This window comes from Alligator mississippiensis, chromosome 3 (genome assembly GCF_030867095.1).
Source record: "Alligator mississippiensis isolate rAllMis1 chromosome 3, rAllMis1, whole genome shotgun sequence".
Lineage (NCBI taxonomy): Eukaryota > Metazoa > Chordata > Crocodylia > Alligatoridae > Alligator > Alligator mississippiensis.
Window position 1 is genome coordinate 204,763,808 of NC_081826.1, and position 13,138 is coordinate 204,776,945.

General features: G+C 40.0%; 1 long non-coding RNA gene across 4 annotated transcripts in view; it reads left to right on the forward strand.

Annotated features, from left to right (window-relative positions):
• The window catches only part of LOC106740164 (uncharacterized), a 186,683-nt gene that overhangs the window by 123,074 nt on the left and 50,471 nt on the right, over positions 1 to 13,138 (forward strand). For 2 of the 4 annotated variants that reach the window (XR_002087269.2, XR_009460995.1), the window contains exon 5: positions 2,240 to 2,817. This is a non-coding gene — a long non-coding RNA (uncharacterized LOC106740164). Of the gene's footprint in view, positions 1 to 2,239; positions 2,823 to 8,713; positions 8,827 to 13,138 lie in introns of those variants that run through there. The other 2 variants (XR_002087270.2, XR_009460994.1) reach the window with 2 other exon arrangements.

The window sequence follows — 13,138 nt, forward strand, 5'->3', positions numbered from 1 at the left end:
CTTCAGCCTTGTCTACATCACCCATAACTAGATTGCCTTCTGCATTTCATAAGAGACCTATTGTTTCTTTGGGATTTTTTCCATTCTTGATATGCTTGTAGAATCCTTTTTTGGCTCCATCCCCCAGTGAACCAGGTTTAAAGCCCTCCTCATTAGGTTAACAAGCCTGTACACAAAGCCACTATTCCCCCTCTTCATCACATGAACCCCATCTCATCCCAATAGACCTTCTTTTTGGAATGCCACACCATAGTCAAAGAAGGCAAAGCCCTGCTGGTGACACGCATTCTGGGGATCAACATGTGGCTGCATAGATGATCTGCTCCTACCTTAACCCTTGCCTGGAAGACTCTATGATAATACCATCTAGGCCCCCATCCCTTTCACACTTGCACCCAGAGCCATGTTGTCACTTTTGACCTGATCCAAGTCACCCATGGCAGAATCATTAGTGCCCACATGGATGAACAGCATGTATTAGTAGTCAGAGGGCCAGATGAGTCTTTACAGCATTTCTGTGACATTTCAGATGCAGGTTTCTGGCAGAAAGAAGACCTCTTAAGCTAATGGGTCAGGCTGGCAGACAGATGCCTCTCTGCCCCACAGTGAGTTCCTTACCACCACCACCACTTGTCATTTCCTCTTGGCAGCAGTGGTCTTAATCCTCCCACCCCCTCAGGGTGCACGGTTTAGCCTTTCCTGCCACTGGATTAGGCTGCTTCTCAACCAGTACCATGATTTCACACCTGTTCTTCAGCTGGTCACCCACAGGTTAGGTAGATGTGTGCTGCTGGCTGCCAGAGGTGATAAATTGCCAGCTGCCAGAGTATCTGCACATCTTCTTTGCCTGTGCTGTCTGTAGCTGTCCCTCTTCCATAATGCTGAATGTCTATGCATTGAGTCAGTTAAGGCCTTGTGCTCAGGGATGCTTCTGAGCCTTTCAATTGCCTCCTGTAGATCCTTTACCTGGTTTCTGAAAGAACCCACCAGGAGGCACCTCTTACACCAAAAGCACACCTGGCTAACTCTGACAGGGACATGCAGGCCACCAGAACCGGGCAAGCAGGCAGACCTCTCCACTCACCAGCACTCTCAAACACTCTCCCCAGGCAACTCCAGCTTCTTGCTCCTCTCCCAAGCAGGAGTTGCACTCAAACTCCACCGTTTGCTGGTCTGATCTCTGGTCCTAGTGTTGCTGGGTTCTGGCTAAACTCACCTTTCTGATTTGCAGACGTGTAGCACTGCAGCTTTGTACCTAAGGCAGCTGTGCAGCACCTGGGAGAGCACCAGCTCTTCCCACACTGATTGTAGTGGTGCAATCAGCCACTGCTGCTGCACAGCTACTTTTGCACTTTCCCTTCCCACACAGAGGCAGTGCCTGAGGCTACTGCCCCAATCTCACCCCTCCCTCCAAGTACACTACTGCTATTTAAGCAAAGCCTGGTGCCTTCCTCACACTGATGTCACCTGCTGGCTCAGCCTCTGAAAGCTCCTCTCTGCTCCCTCCTCCAAGCCACCCTACACCCTAATGTCTTATTATTAGACTGAAAAAAACCATTGTTGGATCTGGTCCCCAGATTTTACAAGATGCTGTTTCCTGGGAGGTGTTGAGTGTTCCCAACTTCTACCGAAGTTAAGGGTTCTTGCAAGATCAGGCACACTTACTATGACATTAGAGCACTGTATTGAAGTTTGCATGTTTACATAATCTTTTTGTTCTGGAGTTGATTGCACATATTTGAATCTGATTTCTCTATGGAAAAAGGAGTTGAAAAATGATGTGTTTTTAATATCATTCCCCTATTCCCACAAATATATTAAAAACAATTAAACACTGAGTATCCGAATAAATTCTAAGGCTGTATCTGAAAGCAATAGCAATGAGGGCAATGCTTACTGTTCTGAGTAGTCAGTAAGACAATTTATGGCAGTAAGTACTGTTGTTGGTAGTGCTGGCAGGATCAGACCCTCAAGTAGTGTTATCTTTCTTCCAAAGACAAGAGAAGTTTCACTAGCCCTTTAACAGCAGGCATTTATCACATGATACCTTGAATAGTCTTCCAAATGTCAGCTGTAATGTAACACTCCTCAGCTAAGACAATAAATTGGTCTAAATTTAGCAGGAGAAAGACACCTGGCTCTGTATGCAGTTCAACAAAAAAGAGTAAAATGTTGGATGTCAGGAAATCTTGATTAATATTTTCCCCCTTCAGACCTAATTTTACCATTTTCTCATCAGGTGTGTTGATGGAAACTGGTCATTCAGAGCCCTGATAATTGCCCCAGATTCCAAAGCTGTCCTTCATCAGGGCTGGTAATGAAGTCTGAGTGTAGGCCATGATCCTGACAGCCAGACTGGAATGTGACTGAGGCTGAAAGCTGACACCAGCTCACTGGGAAAAAGGACTGTGTGTAAAGGCTGGATCCACGACAACTATTTTCCCCATGATGCATTTACACAGCAGGCCCAAAGTTCTGTGAAAGCAACAGCTGTTGTAAAAACATTGTATTAAATATGCTTAAAACTGTGAAATGTGCATTACCCTTATTGCACCTCATTTGAGAGACTTCTGAAAACACACAATATGTCTGGAGCAGACTTTCTGCTCTGTGAGATACTTTTAAAAACATTGTTCCACCCAGAGGAAGTTTTCCCTCCTGCCTGTTTTTCTCAAAAGTAGATCATTATGTTAAAAAATAAAGACTTGCGCATGATCAGCTTTGTGCTCTACTTTTTCCCCTTTAAACTAAGCTGGAAAATCTCACTGGATGTGTTTGCACTCATGTTTATGAATAAGATATGCAAGCAAAATGTGCTGCTACACAATAGCATTTGTCCATAATTTTCAAATCTAATTCTCAGTTTAGTCAAACTCTCCAATGCTAAAGTTTTCTGATTCTATACAGTGATTATTTAGCATTGATTTAATGTTACAGCCTTCCCTAAACCTAAGTCAGGACCCTTCCACACAAGTGAAATATTATCAGGTTGGAAAAGCCAAAGCTGATGCAGAATGGGGACTGACTATTTCATATCAGTTCCTTTATAAAGGCTCTGTACTTTTCCATGTAATCTGCCTCAACATGTTAAGACAATTATGCAGTTATCTGGCAAGGAGGAAAAAAGTGAACTCTGTCCTCCTCATCAGTCTGCAGTACAGGAACTTTGCTGTAGAAAACTCCAATACAGTTGCTCCCCAGAGGCCTATACAGAAAGATGGTAGATCTGTTTAGTTGCAAATGTGCCTACCTAACCCCTATTCCTCTCTACTAGATTAAGAAAGTCCCCACAGAGATGGAGTCTTTGGCATGCAGGGTATATATCCCACATTGAACTTCTGTCATCTTCTCTCCCCTTCAGCTAGAGTTCAAAATTTATTTTTTTCAAAATATAAAACTTTTGGTAACTTTTTGGTAAGATGCCCTATTTTTCTTAAACTCCTTTTCTATTAAGATAAAGTGTGTGGGCCATAATAAAAGAATAATCCCGCATAATTCTGTCTTAAATTCTGAATGTCTTTTTTTCTTTTCCTCCCTGATATTTATTTCAGTTTCTCTGTCTTTGTTTTTCATTTTGATCCATTTTAGAGCCTATCTTTTCAAAGGTATTTTGCTAGCCTGCTACAGATAACTATCTGCTCCCATTACCGGGATGCTCAAAATAACAAATAACATGCGGATTTGACTCGAATTTTCAAACCTATGGTTTTTGAGTCCATTTAGGCAAAATGAATGTGCCTATCCCTAGTAACTATACTAAATAGGAAATTATTCTTCCACCCAGATGGTTTTCCAACATCTGGAGATAACTTGTTTTAATGGACTTGACTGTAGTGCCAAAAAAACTTCCCCATCCTTCACCCAGCAGCTGCTGTCGTCACAACAGTCGAACTCCCACTGGACGAATGAAACATTCCTCTAAAGCTATTTGAGAATGCTACAGGAATCTCAGGAAGGAGGACAAGTAACTTGGCTTCAGAGTGGGGGCTTACTTATATATGTAAACTCACAAATGTATGAAAGTAGAGAGAGGAAAAATGTATTAATCCCTTTGCTTTTCAACCCCTCCCTGCCTGCCCCCTACCTCAATCAAACCCCTTAAAATTTACACATCATATTAAGATAATTAGCGTGGAAATGATTTTTAACCACATGAATGTGTGTGGGAAACCTAGTGATTTAGAATATTTTATGTTTTGGAAAAGATCGTTCAAATACATGCCAGAACACACACACATGAGAAAAGGGTTTTAATATATGGGTTTGATTTACTCCTGCTTCCTCAAAGATGTAAGCTACACAAGGGCTTTGCACCTGTAGGAGCCACTGTGGGAGTTGTGGGCTTTTTACTTATGCTAGAGTTCATGTGTCCTAAATGATACCGTCATTCCACATTAGATGCTGGAACTTCAAAGTTACATAAATGACTGACAGAAGTATCAGCCCTATTGATGCTGAATGCCCAATGTGTTTCTGAGTTACTTAAGCACTTAAAAAAAAATCCCACTCCAACATTTCCAGCACATCATACACAATTCTGATCACCCACAGCTTTCCTTGATTTCAGTGGGAGTTGCTGATGTTCAGTGCTCTTCAGAGCACCCTGCATGGAAAGGAAATCCAAGTTCTGTTCCTGGTCTCACAGAAAGTTCTTCATTAAATAGCTTTTGCAGCTGGTTGAAATTTTCAAGTCTTCAAAGGCAGCCTCTACTTGGAAAGGGAAAGAAGGAAAAGTGCCTCAGTTAAGAAACATAAAAATATGGAGCACTCATCATTAGGGTATCTTTTGAAATAGCTCAAAAGAACATAAGAAAAGTCATACTGGGTCAGATCACAGGGACATCTAGAGTAGACCAGTATCCTGTATCTCACAGTGGTACATCATGGTTGCTGAAGGAAAGAATATTTATGCAGGCCTATACAAACTGATCTATCCCCTGCTCCTCTTGCTCTACAGTTTGCAGGATTCAGAGACCTGGGAAGTCCTAATTTGGAGGTTGCAGCCCTAGTTAATGTATTTAATATCCACTCATAGAACTAACCAGCATGAATTTGAAGCTGGTTAACTTAGCTGAAATGTGTGATATTGGCTGGTCCAATTGCCCCAGGGTGGACAATACCTGTATCTTATCAAACTTGTTGATCAGGTGGAGAAGGTTGGGGTTAAGGATTTCTAAAAGTGTTTAGCATCAGCCTACTGAAGTTGGATACAGTTTCATCAGAGATGCCACTGGGACAAAAATAAGGCCAACACTGGGCATTTTGGAAAAACTCCCACCTAAGTAACTACTTTTCCTTCATCTTTAATTTAAAAAAAATAAGTGATTAAAAAAAAAATTTTCTGCCCCCCAAGAAGAATTATACTCAATTATTTATTTTTAGAATAAATTCATCTATGAAATTACATTATTATACCCCAAACCCCCCAAAAGATTACTTCTATTATTGCTTCCATTAGAAAACTCTGTGCCTATGCACAGTTTGGTATCAGAGACGTAAAAATGATAATTCTAACTTTACTAAACCCGAGTTATATTAGACCCTGTTGTTCCTGAATTCACTATAACTGCTCTTCAAAATACTGAAAAAGCCCAGCTTTCAAATAGGTTCGCATAAGGAAAGAGCAGTGTATTGTTTACATCACAATGCAGCATCAATAAAGGTATATGCATTAGCCAAATGGATGCAACTTAGTATGTCAATGCGATCACTGTTATATAATGAATACCAAATAGATCTACAAGAATGAAATGAATAGCTATCAGCTGTACTGTAATTTGGTATTCATTATGGTTCAAGATATGGTATGCTTGATAGATTGGCCATACTTTGGATAGATCATTGCCTCATGGGATAGAGGGAGGGGAAGAGGGATTCAGAGATACCTTACAGCCTGGCACTGACCCATTGAAAATAAGGAAGCAGTTTCATACAGACTCACCATTTGTCTTTGTTATTAGGAAATAAATCAGGCTTTGTTTTTTCTGGACAAAGTGAAGGAATGTCATTATGACTAATAAATCGTGCACTTACAAAACAATCGGGATATCTTCCCATTTAAATCTGAATAACTTTTGTTTGGAATTTAAACTTTAGTCCATTGGAAGGAAACAAATGCTTGGATAGGGCTCTTTGAAATGCTGAAGAGCTAAATTCAGACACAAAAAACATAGGATGAGTAGAAATTCAGACAAATCCTTCAATTTCACATGTTAAAGCAACCACTTCCTAATGAGGATGAGAAATTGTACAATCCTTTATGTAGCAACTTGAAACAAAACCAAGGGTGGCAAAATAGTAATGCATATCGCTGCTACTAGTTTGTTTCTAGACACATTCAGAACCTTGTCTTCACTTTAAATCTCCCTATGGTTTGTCTCACTCTATACAATGACCCAGTCCTACAGACAGTTATGTGCATATGTAACTTGCCACACTTCTAATCTTTTTGAAGTCAATGGGACTCTTCACAGGAATCAAGTTATTTACTTTTTTGCAGGCTGGGGCCAAATGTTTTTATGCTATGTTCACTGCTATGCTATCTAAGCATCTCCAGAGAAATTATCACAATGTCACCTAAATGAACTCCCATTAACTTCAATGGCAGCAAGGTCAAGACAAGGCAATGGTAAAATTTGACAAATATGTTGAATTTATATAATTGTTATATTCATTTTCAAATAAAAAAAGACAAATCCTTTATTAAAAACACCTTTTGATAAATGAGCTGGCATCATTGATCCAATATACAGAACCCTACATTTAGGACTGATCTGTCAATAGCCTCAGCACTTTGATAGCTATGATTTTATTGGTGTGTTAGGGTTGTTACAGCATTAATGCTTCTAGAATTTCCTTTGTATTTATCTTTTCCTAAGCTCCTCCCTTTGTGGTTTTTCACACTGTCCCTTCTCTGGGATGACCTCTCTTCCACCTCTGACCTCTTTCAGAGTTTTCACCCTTGCTTTAACAATTGATTTATGATGTGCCCATGAAAGGGTCAAGCCCACTTTTACGGTTTGCTTAAAATATTTCTTTTTTGGGTAGATGCAGAAGTGGTGCTTAATAAGTGCTAAGTAAATAAACTAAGGGCTGGAGACAGCTTCCCTTCTCTGCTAACTACTAGATGACTTTAAAACTCTTTGTATCAAGTGTTTACCAAGTCTTCAAACAAATTAAAAGATACCTATAATCATTTTGTGGCTAATGAAATGTGTCAAGGGTTTAGAATTTCCAAAAAGAGTAATTTCAAATTAAGTTGTCTCACAGTTCAGTGAAAAGGCAACTGCTAAAGATAATTCAACGACTTGTATATGCATTGGACAGGAAGTCTATTTTTCTTTTAGTTTGACAGATGGATCGTTCACAGTAAAAAAGCAAGAAAGGCTACTAGGCATATACTTGCATTGGGTCTAGCCTACTTTAAGCAAAACTTGTTTTGACTTTTCTTTTGGCTAAGAGAAGACTGAAGGTTTGGATCCATTACCTCAAAAAGAAGACTTTGGCCTTTTTGTTGTACTTATTGGTGCTTTATAACTTACCAACATAATTTATTCTGAACACTTAACAATGAAGTTTTCCTCTTAGCCATCAATTATGTCTCTAAAGGCCACTGAAATGCATACTTGGATAAAAATATTCTTTGACTACATTTTTGTATGCATGAAGTTCTAAATGGAAATGTTTTCCTATTTATCAGTGGTTACAGTTCTTTACTAAAGGTTGCATCACAAAGTAAAGTAGATTGGAAACTTGGACAACATGCTATAAGATTCTCTATTCAAGTTGAACTGCACAATTACATTTCTTTCCCTAAACTTTGTCACATGTGTCTATCCCTGAGTTAAATGGTACCAGATGATATTTTTACAGATGCCTCAAGAGACATTTTTTTGGTTTCTTAAATGTACTGAATTTTTTTCCTGGCCATTAAAAACTTGATTTACTACCCTGATGGTTTTAATAGGGAAAGAGACAGAGGTTTATTGCTAAAGTTTTCTCGTTTCCATGTTTCCTTGAAATGCTACCAAAGTGTAAAACCTGCCAAGATAACACTTACTGTATTATGGTCACATTTTGACTTGCTTAGCAAAGTTCAAAAAGCCCCGACTTAAAAGTACCTTAGACCTTACAAGGACATTATTTTTTTTTCTCTTTTATCTTATACTGTATCTTTTTTTTATAGAAAGTAAGTTGTTTTAGTGCTTATGTGGTTTTCAGATACAACTTTGTGTTAATTGTTCATGCAGAGACACACCAGCTTGAAGCACAGGTGACATGTAGGGGGTGCACGTGGGTGCACGTGCACCCCCTGTGATTGGACGCTGACAGCATCTGCAGGCGGTCACCAATTTGCCACTGGCTACCACCACTGCTGCTGGCAGCATCTACGGGTGGTCACTGACTGCCAGTTGGTGCTTACCACCCTCCCCACCACCGCCGACAGCGCCACAGCCACCTGCAGGAGCCCCTGCTGCCGCTGCCACCTGCAGGCAGTCACTGTGGCCCCCCAGCCTCCAGGGACATGTGTCATTCATAGCCAGAAGGAATATTCAGAGACATTTTGCTGGACCTCAGACACTTAATAGGAGCAGGCTCACTGTTAGATGATTTGAAAGAGTAGGGTATATTCTCTTCTCTACCCTGCCAGTCCTATTCCAGGTGTCACAGTAGAAGGGAATGGTGCCATCTCTGCCTCTTCTTCCCCCTCTAGGTAATGGGGAAGAATTACACTCTGCACTCCACTGAACCCAAGGATTTCTATTGTGCCTGGGCCTTAGACTGCTCCTGGAGGCCACCTCACCATCACATTTCTAGGTATTCTAGGTAAGCATGAAGCTCAGTACAGAAGTTTTTCATTAAGAGTCAAATCCTGCTTTCTTTGCATACTCAAATCTTGCATTGACCTTAGAGGTACATGAGGTAAGCAAAAAAAAAGACAAGATTGTGTCTAATTATAGTTTTGCTGCTATTGTAATAACATAAATGGGTGAAATCCTTATGTCCTTACTTGGAACTTGTTTATTCATAGAGCTGAATGAATAGTAAAACAAACCAACAAAAAACCCCAAAAGAACCTGATGCACAAACAGCACTGAGCATGTGTGTGTTTGCAAAACTTGTGACATACTAGCACTTACAGAACTGCCTACAATCCTAGAAGTTTCACTCATTCCTATCCCTTTTCAATATTCATCCTTAAATTAATGAGAGAAATTAAATATTCCTTATTCTCTTGCTCAGCATACTTCAGTCATCAAATTAGGGACTGCCTATGACACCATTTTAAAAAGGCAACCCCAGTACTCAGTTGGTAGAGCTGGGTCATCAGCTGAACATACTTACCAGAAATGAATATAGGTATCTAAACAAGAAGCATTTTGTGAATAATGCACTAACCAGAGAGTTGGCATAGATTAATGTTTCATTTTAGAAAACATAGCTCTGCTGTCTTGTACCAACTGAGGGGGTGGTCAAGTGCATGTAAACAGAACTCATTGCCTGATTTATAGTTTAATGTACTCTACTTACTTGTTTTCAAAAAAAAATCCACTGACTTCCATTTGAGTTCTGACTGAGAAATATCTTGAAATATATTTTGTTTGGTTAATATATGATAGCTATAATATGCATGTTTATTATTATGTGATTCTATTAATATACGTGCACCAAGCGTCAAAGTTTGCGTGCCACCTAAACCAACTTCAACATGGTTTTTTAAAGGGAATTTTCTGCAGTAAATCTATAATCCAGAACTATTTGGTGAGACAGCACTGGAATACTATGTCCCACACCAACCAGGTCGCCTCAAAAGTGAGCATTCAATGAGGTGGGATTTTGTGAAACTTTAGGACTTGAGGCTTCAGTTCTCTTTCCTTGAAAACTCAGTGACGAAACTCTCATTGACTGTTATGCTGTGGGATGAGGATGTTGTACTACGGAAAATATTATGGGCTATGTGCCCATGGGCATTTAGGTTTTTGAAAAGCGGGGTGCAGATGGTGAGGTGTATCATCACGTATAAAACACATATTTTTTCTCCAGTTAAAGAGAAATTAGAAGCTTTACTAATATGCTAGGACCCTAGTTCTATATTATTCAGTTTAAGATCAAAGGAAAATCAACTATAACTTTATGGACATGGACACTAATTTTCTAGATTATATGTATTTAAAAAAAACAAACCACAACAGACTAGGCAAAAATAGTTTTTAAATGTTTTATTAATCCTGTCATCATAATTACATGCTCATCTCTTATTCATTTCCATAAAACAGAATCTAGCCTTCATGAGCATCTTGACAGTACAGCTGACAGTTCACTATCATTCGTCTCCGCACCTGAGTTAATGTCCACCTGAGTTAATATTGCCACACTTGAGTTAAGATTTTTAGGCAGAGCTAAAAACAGTCCTCACAGCTGTGAAATAGAAGACAGATATTACCAGGAATGGCTGATAGACAGCAAAATTATAGAAGAAATGCTAGCTTGATTAATAGAACTTCAGACCATTAGAAATGAGAGGGTCATTAACACCTGCGGGGTGAAGAGAGTTTACCAGGAATCAGGTAGATTATAATGAGCCATGAAATCAATTGATTCCTTTGGTGCTTGCTGAATACAAATGCTGCCGCCCCTCCCTGTACAGTTGGTTTTAAAGTTTGGGTGAAGCAGGAATCAAAAGGGAAGTGCAATCGTACCACTTTATCCCACCTGGATCTGCCCCTGGCCAGGTACATGATGTTGTAAGAAATGCAAGTGTAAATGCTATGAAGCAAGGACGCTAAATAAGGTGCACTACACTAAAGACCTTGAAAAGTTATGAGGAACTGAAACATGACATTTATAGAAAAAATTAGGCATCCTTCACTGGAAAATTATGAGCAAGTAAAAACACAGGATTATAATGGAAACACAGGCAATCTTATTTAAGATCCAGCTGTAATATATGCACACATTAGTCATGGCACGGATAAAGTATATAGTAAAAGACTGTTTTCAGAGGACTTGTACCTCTTTTAGACTTGAAACGTTCCATGCTAAGAGCCAGTCTGCCTGATTTATATACTTTCTAGAGTTTGGGATGAGGCAAAGCCTCATGTCCTCAGCAAGGGAGGGATTTTATTTTCACACCCTGCTTGCATAAAAGTAGGACAGAATCCTAGCTCTGGTTATTCTATGTGCTTCCATGTTCCCTTAGGAGGGACTGTTCCTTGTACTCTGGAAAAGGTCCCACAATAGCACTGAATTAAGAAAGCTCTGGTGATAGAAAGAGACTTGCCGGTAAGCCGTTAGCTCAGCTTTGCAGAAAACTACAGTCAAGTAAGAGCAGCAAGAGAGGTAGCGATACATTTTCCTCTACCCCAGGTACTTCCATTAGTTAAAAACTGAAAAGACTAGTTGAGGGCATTTAATTGTTAATGCTAAGCTACCCTCCATGACCAGAAATGGTCATTCATTCATAAAGATGTTATTTTCCCCTCTCTTTTTACTTTGCTTGTTTTTTAATAGCAGAAGATGTGAGGCTATATATTGCCCCACTATGTAGATTCTTATCTGCATAGGGGACTTGATGAGTTTACACTCATGGAGTTTAAACTGGGGGCAAGGTAGCATTACTATGGTGAGTGAGTTGGCACAAGATTTAGGCACTGTCTAAGGCAGGAGTGTCGAGGTGGGAATGGAGGTAGGGGTTGTCTCCCTCCCCCTGCACTTCGCGCCTTCCCTACATTGGCTCCAGGAGCCCAGTGACGCGCTAAGTGTGAGATGGGCAAGGAGGGAAGAGCAGTATTCTCCGGTTCGGTTAGCCAGAGGTTTAGTCCTAGAGGACGTCATTGCTATGTGGGGAGGTATCAGAGAGGTTTAACCCTCTGGTCTGTTTTTCATTGCCAAATTGTAGCTTTCAAACTGCCACTCCACACACAATGTGGCAGCAACAGCTTGCCCCCGGAGCAAACTCTACCAGTTACACCTCTGGTTTTTCCCTTTCCAGCTACTGAAGTAGCATGATTTTCCTCCTATTTTAGGGACTTTCACTGATGCAACATATCAGGTGAAGCATCCACTCTGGCCAGAGAAGACATTAGCCTCATGAACTGTTTCTTCTCTATATTGTGGACATTGTGGAGGAAAAGAGCTATCTTTAATTTCACAACCCCAAAGCTGTGGAAAATCCTCGTGCAAATATATAGCACCAAAAGCTGTAGCTTGTTTCTGCACATCTGTTCCACACATAGAGATATTTAAATGAAGCCCTACAGGCAGTCATTGACAGTGGATCCATTGGCTCTACAATGTTGGGAGCTGGTAAAGGTGACTGAAAACCTTTACTAAAAATCTTCCTTCAGACCAAAAAAGAAAAGAAAAACCATGTAAATATGTTTAATAGTCCCCTTCAAAACCTTCAGGCTACTTTTCAGTGAAAACAAAACAAAGCAAAGATAAACGCCAAAAATAATTCCGCTCAAAACCAAATATTTCGGTTTTTGGTAAAAATATGTACTTTTTTATTGTCTAAAATGAATTTGTGCCCTTGAAATTTCCCCATGACAAAAAATCAATGGATATTTTCCAAACCACCATAGAATTGGGCTCAGAAATACAGGGGGACAGGAATCTGTGCAAAGGCTTTGTGTCTCTGGTGGGCCTTTGGAGCCTGGCTTCCATAGGGGGTTCTCCAAAATTTGGATTAAACTCTGAGGGAAAGCTCAAAGCTTCCCTCCCCTTTGCTGCCTCCTGCAGTTTTCCCACGTAAGGCCATGCGCAGCTTCTGAGAGCAAAATATGGCCCACTGCTAGGACTGAATAAAGACTACTGTTTGGGATGATTATCTTATTATTGTAGGGCCAAATCCTGCCCTGATTGACATCTGGTGCAACTCTGACTTTAGTGGAAGGTGTAAGTCAGGTCAAGATTTGACCTATAATATAATGTTAAACAGTGATCTTGGCTTAAGTCCTAAACCTTTCAGGATTTTGTAAAACTTCTCTATAGTGATAAATGATTGAGCTTTGTGAGAGAGAATTCCTTTTCCAAGAAACTGTTATGAGTGAGTTATCACTCCAGTTATCTCTGAAACCAGCCCCCACTTGAAAACCATTTCAGGAAAGCATAAGTATTTGTTGTGTCATGATTGTCC